The 9,858-nt window shown below is 63.2% G+C and overlaps 2 non-coding genes across 2 annotated transcripts; both read left to right on the top strand.

The window, feature by feature from the left end:
• The first annotated feature begins 280 nt into the window (after positions 1-280).
• LOC131870698 (5S ribosomal RNA) lies at positions 281-399 on the top strand. Its single transcript, XR_009369002.1, has one exon. It is a non-coding gene; the product is annotated as a 5S ribosomal RNA (ribosomal RNA).
• Positions 400-8,181: 7,782 nt separating this feature from the next.
• LOC131870697 (5S ribosomal RNA) lies at positions 8,182-8,300 on the top strand. The gene has a single exon (XR_009369001.1). It is a non-coding gene; the product is annotated as a 5S ribosomal RNA (ribosomal RNA).
• The last annotated feature ends 1,558 nt before the right edge of the window (positions 8,301-9,858 follow it).

The following is a 9,858-nucleotide window of genomic DNA, read 5'->3' as shown; positions in this document are numbered from 1 at the left end:
CATGTGAGCGCAGGTCGTTGCGCCCGAGGTGGTGTGTGGGCACCGCGTTGCAGACGGGACACTGCACGCACACGACGCCCCCTCCAGGTGCACGCACGTAGGCCGGGCCGGGTGCACACCCGACGCCCTAGCAAGGTGCGCGCACCCGGGCAGGGCTCACACTTGGCGAACGGGGCGCACTTCGCGAGGGAGGGTGTGCACCTCGACGGGGGTGGGTGGCCGGGGTGGATTCGCACGTGGGTCGCGGTTTGCTAAGTACACACTGCGACAAGCTCATAACGGGTGCGATCATACCAGCGTTAGTGCACCGGATCCCATCAGAACTCCGCAGTTAAGCGCGCTTGGGCCGGAGTAGTACTGGGATGGGTGACCTCCCGGGAAGTCCCGGTGTTGCACCCTTTTTTAGTTTTTCGCCGGGCGTCGCAATGCTATTTGAATAAACCTTTTGCCCGTTTGCGTTCTCGTCGGGGCCGGGCCGGGCCGGGGTGCGCTGCCCGCACTACCGCGCGCGCGGGGGCGACACCGAGCGCGCACCCGAGGCGCCCCGAGCACACAGGCCACGGTGCAACCCGGGCGTTGTGCGCGCACCCCGGTGCGCCCGAGGTGCTGCGCGCGCACCCAGGTGAAATCGGTGTGCACCTCGGCCAGTGCGCGCTCGGTCGAGTCGCGCACGTTGGCCAAGGTGCACGGTGATGTTTCTTACTCTAAGGTTCCGCACCAGACGCCCGGGACAGGTGAGCGAAGCTGGGCGGGGCCGGGTGCGCGGCCGGGGCAGGTGCACGCAGCTGGAGAGAGCTTTGGAGCACACTTCGGAGCGCACCAATGATGCGCTCCATTCAAAAGTTTCCTGAAAAGGCAAAAAAAGTTGAGATTATAGAATTTCCCACTTGAGAGATTGTAAAAAAAAAAAATTTAAAATGAAGGAAACGCGGGTGCCAAGGTGTGCGCAGCCCAGCCCACCCTGGCGAAGGTGCACGCAAGGTGCGCACCCGAGGCAAACCGGACAATTAACCCAACTTTCGACTTCGCGCGCACCTTGGAGCGCACTTCGGAGCGCTCCTTGGTGCGCACCAATCTTGGGCACCTCGGAGTGCACCATGGCGCCCACCAAGGTGCGCACCCGGGGCAAACCGAGCTCCGACTTCGTGCGCACCTTGGAGCGCACGAAAGGTGCGCACCATGGCGCCCACCAAGGTGCGCAGCCCAGCCAAGGCGTGCGCATCAAGGTGCGCACCCTGGCGAAGGTGCGCACCCGGGGCAAACCGAGCTCCGACTTCGTGCGCACCTTGGAGCGCACAAAAGGTGCGCAACCCAGCCAAGGTGTGCGCACCCCGGTCAAACCGAGCTCCGAATCGTGCGCACCAGAGGTGCACGCCATCGTGCGCACCTTGGAGCACACTTCGGAGCCCTCCTTGGTGCGCGCCGATGTTGCGCACCTCGGAGCGCACCCGGGGAAAACAATGCAATTAACCCGACTTTCGACTTCGTGGGCACCTCGGAGCGCTCTCGGGTTCGCACCTCGGAGCACACCGAGGTGCGCACCTTTGATGCGCTGCCTTCACCAATTTCCAGAAAAGGCAAGAAAACATTGAGAAGGTGTGCGCACCGAGGTGCCCACCCTGGCGAAGGTGCACGCGAGGTGCGCACCCGGGGCAAACCGGGCTCCGACTTCGTGCACGCCGCACCTTGGAGCACACTTCGGAGCGCTCCTTGGTGCGCACCAGGGCGCGCAACCCAGCCGAGGTGCCCACCCCGGCGAAGGTGCACGCGAGGTGCGCACCCGGGGCAAACCGGGCTCCGACTTCGTGCACGCCATGGTGCCCACCGCGGCGAAGGTGCACGCGAGGTGCGCACCCGGGGCAAACCGGGCTCCGACTTCGTGCACGCCGCACCTTGGAGCACACTTCGGAGCGCTCCTTGGTGCGCACCATGGTGCCCACCAGGGCGCGCAACCCCGCCGAAGGTGCACGCGAGGTGCGCACCCGGGGCAAACCGGGCTCCGACTTCGTGCACGCCGCACCTTGGAGCACACTTCGGAGCGCTCCTTGGTGCGCACCATGGTGCCCACCAGGGCGCGCAACCCCGCCGAAGGTGCACGCGAGGTGCGCACCCGGGGCAAACCGGGCTCCGACTTCGTGCACGCCATGGTGCGCACCGCGGCGAAGGTGCGCACCCGGGGCAAACCGGGCTCCGACTTCGTGCACGCCGCACCTTGGAGCACACTTCGGAGCGCTCCTTGGTGCGCACCAGGGCGCGCAACCCAGCCGAGGTGCCCACCCCGGCGAAGGTGCACGCGAGGTGCGTACCCGGGGCAAACCGGGCTCCGACTTCGTGCACGCCGCACCTTGGAGCACACTTCGGAGCGCTCCTTGGTGCGCACCATGGTGCCCACCAGGCCGCGCAACCCAGCCAAGGTGTGCGCACCAAGGTGCACGCGAGGTGCGCACCCGGGGCAAACCGGGGTCCGACTTCGTGCACGCCGCACCTTGGAGCACACATCGGGGCGCTCCCGGGTTCGCACCGGCGTTGCGCACCGTGGTGGGCACCTCGGAGCACACCAAGGTGGGCAGCGAGGTGCGCACCTTTGATGCGATGCCTTCACTAATTTCCATAAAAGGCAAAAAAAAAACGAGATTTTAAAATTTCCGTTTTGAAAGATAGTGAGAAAAAGGGAATGCTGGTGCCATCTTGAGCCCGCCCTGGTGCGCAGCCCAGCCAAGGTGTGCGCACCAAGGTGCCCACCCTGGCGAAGGTGCGCGCCCGGGCAATTAACCCAACTTCCAACTTCGCGCGCGCCAGGGTGGGAGCGCACCCAACAACCGGGCCTGGGAAGAGCCAATGCGAGAAACCCCACCAAACGCTCTGACAAAAAAAGAGGGGGCGCTCCAGTAACCCCGCTTCGGAGCGCACCCTGGGCAAACCCAGCCAAGGTGCCCACCCCGGCCAAGGTGCAGGCGAGGTGCGCACCCGGGGCAAACCGGGCTCCGACAACGTGCACGCCGCACCTTGGAGCACACTTCGTAGCGCTCCCGGGTGCGCACCTCAGAGCACACCAAGGTGGGCAGCGAGGTGCGCACCTTTGATGCGCTGCCTTCACTAATTTCCAGAAAAGGCAAAAAAAAAAGGAGATTTTAAAATTTCCGTTTTGAAAGATAGTGAAAAAAACGGAACGCGCGTGCCATCTTGAGCCCGCCCTGGTGCGCAGCCCAGGTAAGGTGCCCACCCTGGCAAAGGTGCGCACCCGGGCAATTAACCCTACTTCCGACTTCGTGCGCGCCAGGGTGGCAACCGGGCCTCGGAAGAGCCAATGCGAGAAACCCCACCAAACGCTCCGACAAAAAAAGAGGCGGCGCTCCAATAACCCCGCTTCGGAGCGCAGCCGGGGCAAACCCAGCCAAGGTGCCCACCCCGACGAAGGTGCACGCGAGGTGCGCACCCGGGGCAAACCGGGCTCCGACAACGTGCACGCAGCACCTTGGAGCACACTTCGAAGCACTCCCGGGTGCCCACCGGCGTTGCGCACCGTGGTGGGCAGCGAGGTGCGCACCTTTGATGCGCTGCCTTCACTAATTTCCAGAAAAAGGCAAAAAAAAATGAGATTTTAAAATTTCCGTTTTGAAAGATAGTGAAAAAAAAGGAACGCGGGTGCCATCTTGAGCCCGCCCTGGTGCGCAGCCCAGGCAAGGCATGCGCACCAAGGTGCCCACCCGAGGTGCACACCCGGGGCAAACCGGGCTCCGACTTCGTGCAGGCCGCACCTTGGAGCACACTTCGGAGCGCTCCTTGGTGCGCACCATGGTGCCCACCAGGGCGCGCAACCCAGCCAAGGTCTGCACACTAAGGTGCCCACCCCGGCGAAGGTGCACGCGAGGTGCGCACCCGGGGCAAACCGGGCTCCGACTTCGTGCACGCCATGGTGCCCACCGCGGCGAAGGTGCACGCGAGGTGCGCACCCGGGGCAAACCGGGCTCCGACTTCGTGCACGCCGCACCTTGGAGCACACTTCGGAGCGCTCCTTGGTGCGCACCATGGTGCCCACCAGGGCGCGCAACCCAGCCAAGGTGTGCGCACCAAGGTGCACGCGAGGTGCGCACCCGGGGCAAACCGGGGTCCGACTTCGTGCACGCCGCACCTTGGAGCACACATCGGAGCGCTCCCAGGTTCGCACCAGCGTTGCGCACCTTTGATGCGCTGCCTTCACTAATTTCCAGAAAAGGCAAAAAAAAACGATATTTTAAAATTTCCGTTCTGAAAGATAGTGAAAAAAACGGAACGCGGGTGCCATCTTGAGCCCTTCCTGGTGCGCAGCCCAGGCAAGTTGTGCGCACCAAGGTGCCCACCCTGGCGGAGGTGCGCGCCCGGGGCAAACCGGGCTCCGACTTCGTGCACTGCATGGTGCCCACCAAGGCGCGCAACCCAGCCAAGGTGCCCACCGCAGCGAAGGTGCACGCGAGGTGCACACCCGGGGCAAACCGGGCTCCGACTTCGTGCACGCCGCACCTTGGAGCACACTTCAGAGCGCTCCTTGGTGCGCACCAGGGCGCGCAACCCAGCCGAGGTGCCCACCCCGGCGAAGGTGCACGCGAGGTGCGCACCCGGGGCAAACCGGGCTCCGACTTCGTGCACGCCATGGTGCCCACCGCGGCGAAGGTGCGCACCCGGGGCAAACCGGGCTCCGACTTCGTGCACGCCGCACCTTGGAGCACACTTCGGAGCGCTCCTTGGTGCGCACCATGGTGCCCACCAGGCCGCGCAACCCAGCCAAGGTGTGCGCACCAAGGTGCACGCGAGGTGCGCACCCGGGGCAAACCGGGGTCCGACTTCGTGCACGCCGCACCTTGGAGCACACATCGGGGCGCTCCCGGGTTCGCACCGGCGTTGCGCACCGTGGTGGGCACCTCGGAGCACACCAAGGTGGGCAGCGAGGTGCGCACCTTTGATGCGATGCCTTCACTAATTTCCATAAAAGGCAAAAAAAAAACGAGATTTTAAAATTTCCGTTTTGAAAGATAGTGAGAAAAAGGGAATGCTGGTGCCATCTTGAGCCCGCCCTGGTGCGCAGCCCAGCCAAGGTTTGCGCACCAAGGTGCCCACCCTGGCGAAGGTGCGCGCCCGGGCAATTAACCCAACTTCCAACTTCGCGCGCGCCAGGGTGGGAGCGCACCCAACAACCGGGCCTGGGAAGAGCCAATGCGAGAAACCCCACCAAACTCTCTGACAAAAAAAGAGGGGGCGCTCCAGTAACCCCGCTTCGGAGCGCACCCTGGGCAAACCCAGCCAAGGTGCCCACCCCGGCCAAGGTGCAGGCGAGGTGCGCACCCGGGGCAAACCGGGCTCCGACAACGTGCACGCCGCACCTTGGAGCACACTTCGTAGCGCTCCCGGGTGCGCACCTCAGAGCACACCAAGGTGGGCAGCGAGGTGCGCACCTTTGATGCGCTGCCTTCACTAATTTCCAGAAAAGGCAAAAAAAAAAGGAGATTTTAAAATTTCCGTTTTGAAAGATAGTGAAAAAAACGGAACGCGCGTGCCATCTTGAGCCCGCCCTGGTGCGCAGCCCAGGTAAGGTGCCACCCTGGCAAAGGTGCGCACCCGGGCAATTAACCCTACTTCCGACTTCGTGCGCGCCAGGGTGGCAACCGGGCCTCGGAAGAGCCAATGCGAGAAACCCCACCAAACGCTCCGACAAAAAAAGAGGCGGCGCTCCAATAACCCCGCTTCGGAGCGCAGCCGGGGCAAACCAAGCCAAGGTGCCCACCCCGACGAAGGTGCACGGGAGGTGCGCACCCGGGGCAAACCGGGCTCCGACAACGTGCACGCAGCACCTTGGAGCACACTTCGAAGCACTCCCGGGTGCCCACCGGCGTTGCGCACCGTGGTGGGCAGCGAGGTGCGCACCTTTGATGCGCTGCCTTCACTAATTTCCAGAAAAAGGCAAAAAAAAATGAGATTTTAAAATTTCCGTTTTGAAAGATAGTGAAAAAAAAGGAACGCGGGTGCCATCTTGAGCCCGCCCTGGTGCGCAGCCCAGGCAAGGCATGCGCACCAAGGTGCCCACCCGAGGTGCACACCCGGGGCAAACCGGGCTCCGACTTCATGCAGGCCGCACCTTGGAGCACACTTCGGAGCGCTCCTTGGTGCGCACCATGGTGCCCACCAGGGCGCACCCGAGGCAAACCGGGCTCCGACTTCGTGCACGCCGCACCTTGGAGCACACATCGGAGCGCTCCCAGGTTCGCACCAGCGTTGCGCACCTTTGATGCGCTGCCTTCACTAATTTCCAGAAAAGGCAAAAAAAAACGATATTTTAAAATTTCCGTTCTGAAAGATAGTGAAAAAAACGGAACGCGGGTGCCATCTTGAGCCCTTCCTGATGCGCAGCCCAGGCAAGTTGTGCGCACCAAGGTGCCCACCCTGGCGGAGGTGCGCGCCCGGGGCAAACCGGGCTCCGACTTCGTGCACTGCATGGTGCCCACCAAGGCGCGCAACCCAGCCAAGGTGCCCACCGCAGCGAAGGTGCACGCGAGGTGCGCACCCGAGGTGCACACCCGGGGCAAACCGGGCTCCGACTTCGTGCACGCCGCACCTTGGAGCACACTTCAGAGCGCTCCTTGGTACGCACCAGGGCGCGCAACCCAGCCAAGGTGCTCACCCCGGCGAAGGTGCACGCGAGGTGCGCACCCGGGGCAAACCGGGCTCGGACTTCGTGCACGCCGCACCTTGGAGCACACATCGGAGCGCTCCCGGGTTCGCACCAGCATTGCGCACCTTTGATGCGCTGCCTTCACTAATTTCCAGAAAAGGCAAAAAAAAGAAAAAAATGAGATTTTAAAATTTCCGTTTTGAAAGATAGTGAAAAAAACGGAACGCGGGTGCCATCTTGAGCCCGCCCTGGTGTGCAGCCCAGGCAAGTTGTGCGCACCAAGGCACCCACCCTGGCCAAGGTGGGTCACGGGGTGGGTCCTAGGGTGGGTAACGGGGTGGGTACTAAGGTGCGTGCCAAGGTGGGTCATAGGGTGGGTGCCAAGGTGGGCACCAGGGTGGGTGTGCACCAACCCTAGCCAGGGTAGGTCACGGGGTGGTTGTCGGGGTGGGCGTCAAGGAGCCAAGGTGGGTGGCAAGTAGCCAAGTTGCGTGCCAAGGTGGGTGTCGGGGTGGGTGCCAAGGATCCAAGGTGGGTGCCAAGGAACCAAGGTGGGTGTCTGGGTGGGTGCCGAGGTGGGAGCCAGGGTGGGTCCCAAGGTGAGTGCAAAGGTGGGTGCCAGGGTCAAGGTGAGTGCCAATGTGGGTTCCAAGGTGCCAGGGTCAGGGTGAGTGCCAATGTGGGTTCAAAGGTGCTAAGTTGGGTGCGAGGTTGGGTGCGAGGGTGGGTGGGTGCCAAGGTGTGCTAGGTGGAAGCCCGGGTGGGTCGGCATCCCATGGGTGTCGAGTTGGGTGCCTGATGGGTGCTTCTTGTCAAGTTTTAGTCGTCGGGACTCATTTCGAGCCTTAGAGGTCGTTTCTTGTCCGGTTGCCCTGTCTTCGACCTGGGAACCCAATTTTGGTCCTCGGGTCCCATTTTTTTTTGTCTCGCATCCCACTTTTGGCCTGTGGCCTTTTCGGGGTCGATTCTCGTTTTGGGCATCAGAGCATGTTTCTTCTCCTAAAACCCAATATTTGTTTATTAAGTCTCGGAACACATTTTTGTTCTCGTGGACCCATCATGGGTCTTGGAACGCATTTGTGGTCCTTGGGTCCCATTTTGCATCCCGAAACTTGTGTTTTGGTGCTTGATCCCTATTTTGGGTGCCCACCTTGCACCAAGTGCGCACCCGGGGCAAACCGAGCGCCTTGGTGCACCGGGGCAAGATCGAGCGTGCACCCGAGGCGCCCCGAACATGCACCAAGGTGCACTCGGCCCACATGTGAGCGCAGGTCGTTGCGCCCGAGGTGGTGTGTGGGCACCGCGTTGCAGACGGGACACTGCACGCACACGACGCCCCCTCCAGGTGCACGCACGTAGGCCGGGCCGGGTGCACACCCGACGCCCTAGCAAGGTGCGCGCACCCGGGCAGGGCTCACACTTGGCGAACGGGGCGCACTTCGCGAGGGAGGGTGTGCACCTCGACGGGGGTGGGTGGCCGGGGTGGATTCGCACGTGGGTCGCGGTTTGCTAAGTACACACTGCGACAAGCTCATAACGGGTGCGATCATACCAGCGTTAGTGCACCGGATCCCATCAGAACTCCGCAGTTAAGCGCGCTTGGGCCGGAGTAGTACTGGGATGGGTGACCTCCCGGGAAGTCCCGGTGTTGCACCCTTTTTTAGTTTTTCGCCGGGCGTCGCAATGCTATTTGAATAAACCTTTTGCCCGTTTGCGTTCTCGTCGGGGCCGGGCCGGGCCGGGGTGCGCTGCCCGCACTACCGCGCGCGCGGGGGCGACACCGAGCGCGCACCCGAGGCGCCCCGAGCACACAGGCCACGGTGCAACCCGGGCGTTGTGCGCGCACCCCGGTGCGCCCGAGGTGCTGCGCGCGCACCCAGGTGAAATCGGTGTGCACCTCGGCCAGTGCGCGCTCGGTCGAGTCGCGCACGTTGGCCAAGGTGCACGGTGATGTTTCTTACTCTAAGGTTCCGCACCAGACGCCCGGGACAGGTGAGCGAAGCTGGGCGGGGCCGGGTGCGCGGCCGGGGCAGGTGCACGCAGCTGGAGAGAGCTTTGGAGCACACTTCGGAGCGCACCAATGATGCGCTCCATTCAAAAGTTTCCTGAAAAGGCAAAAAAAGTTGAGATTATAGAATTTCCCACTTGAGAGATTGTAAAAAAAAAAAATTTAAAATGAAGGAAACGCGGGTGCCAAGGTGTGCGCAGCCCAGCCAAGGTGTGCGCACCAAGGCGCCCACCCTGGCGAAGGTGCACGCAAGGTGCGCACCCGAGGCAAACCGGACAATTAACCCAACTTTCGACTTCGCGCGCACCTTGGAGCGCACTTCGGAGCGCTCCTTGGTGCGCACCAATCTTGGGCACCTCGGAGTGCACCATGGCGCCCACCAAGGTGCGCACCCGGGGCAAACCGAGCTCCGACTTCGTGCGCACCTTGGAGCGCACGAAAGGTGCGCACCATGGCGCCCACCAAGGTGCGCAGCCCAGCCAAGGCGTGCGCATCAAGGTGCGCACCCTGGCGAAGGTGCGCACCCGGGGCAAACCGAGCTCCGACTTCGTGCGCACCTTGGAGCGCACAAAAGGTGCGCAACCCAGCCAAGGTGTGCGCACCCCGGTCAAACCGAGCTCCGAATCGTGCGCACCAGAGGTGCACGCCATCGTGCGCACCTTGGAGCACACTTCGGAGCCCTCCTTGGTGCGCGCCGATGTTGCGCACCTCGGAGCGCACCCGGGGAAAACAATGCAATTAACCCGACTTTCGACTTCGTGGGCACCTCGGAGCGCTCTCGGGTTCGCACCTCGGAGCACACCGAGGTGCGCACCTTTGATGCGCTGCCTTCACCAATTTCCAGAAAAGGCAAGAAAACATTGAGAAGGTGTGCGCACCGAGGTGCCCACCCTGGCGAAGGTGCACGCGAGGTGCGCACCCGGGGCAAACCGGGCTCCGACTTCGTGCACGCCGCACCTTGGAGCACACTTCGGAGCGCTCCTTGGTGCGCACCAGGGCGCGCAACCCAGCCGAGGTGCCCACCCCGGCGAAGGTGCACGCGAGGTGCGCACCCGGGGCAAACCGGGCTCCGACTTCGTGCACGCCATGGTGCCCACCGCGGCGAAGGTGCACGCGAGGTGCGCACCCGGGGCAAACCGGGCTCCGACTTCGTGCACGCCGCACCTTGGAGCACACTTCGGAGCGCTCCTTGGTGCGCACCATGGTG

Source organism: Cryptomeria japonica, unplaced genomic scaffold, assembly GCF_030272615.1.
Source record: "Cryptomeria japonica unplaced genomic scaffold, Sugi_1.0 HiC_scaffold_343, whole genome shotgun sequence".
Taxonomy (NCBI): Eukaryota; Viridiplantae; Streptophyta; class Pinopsida; order Cupressales; family Cupressaceae; genus Cryptomeria; species Cryptomeria japonica.
Note: the sequence above shows the minus strand (reverse complement) of the source record. Positions and strands in the feature narration are given on the sequence as shown.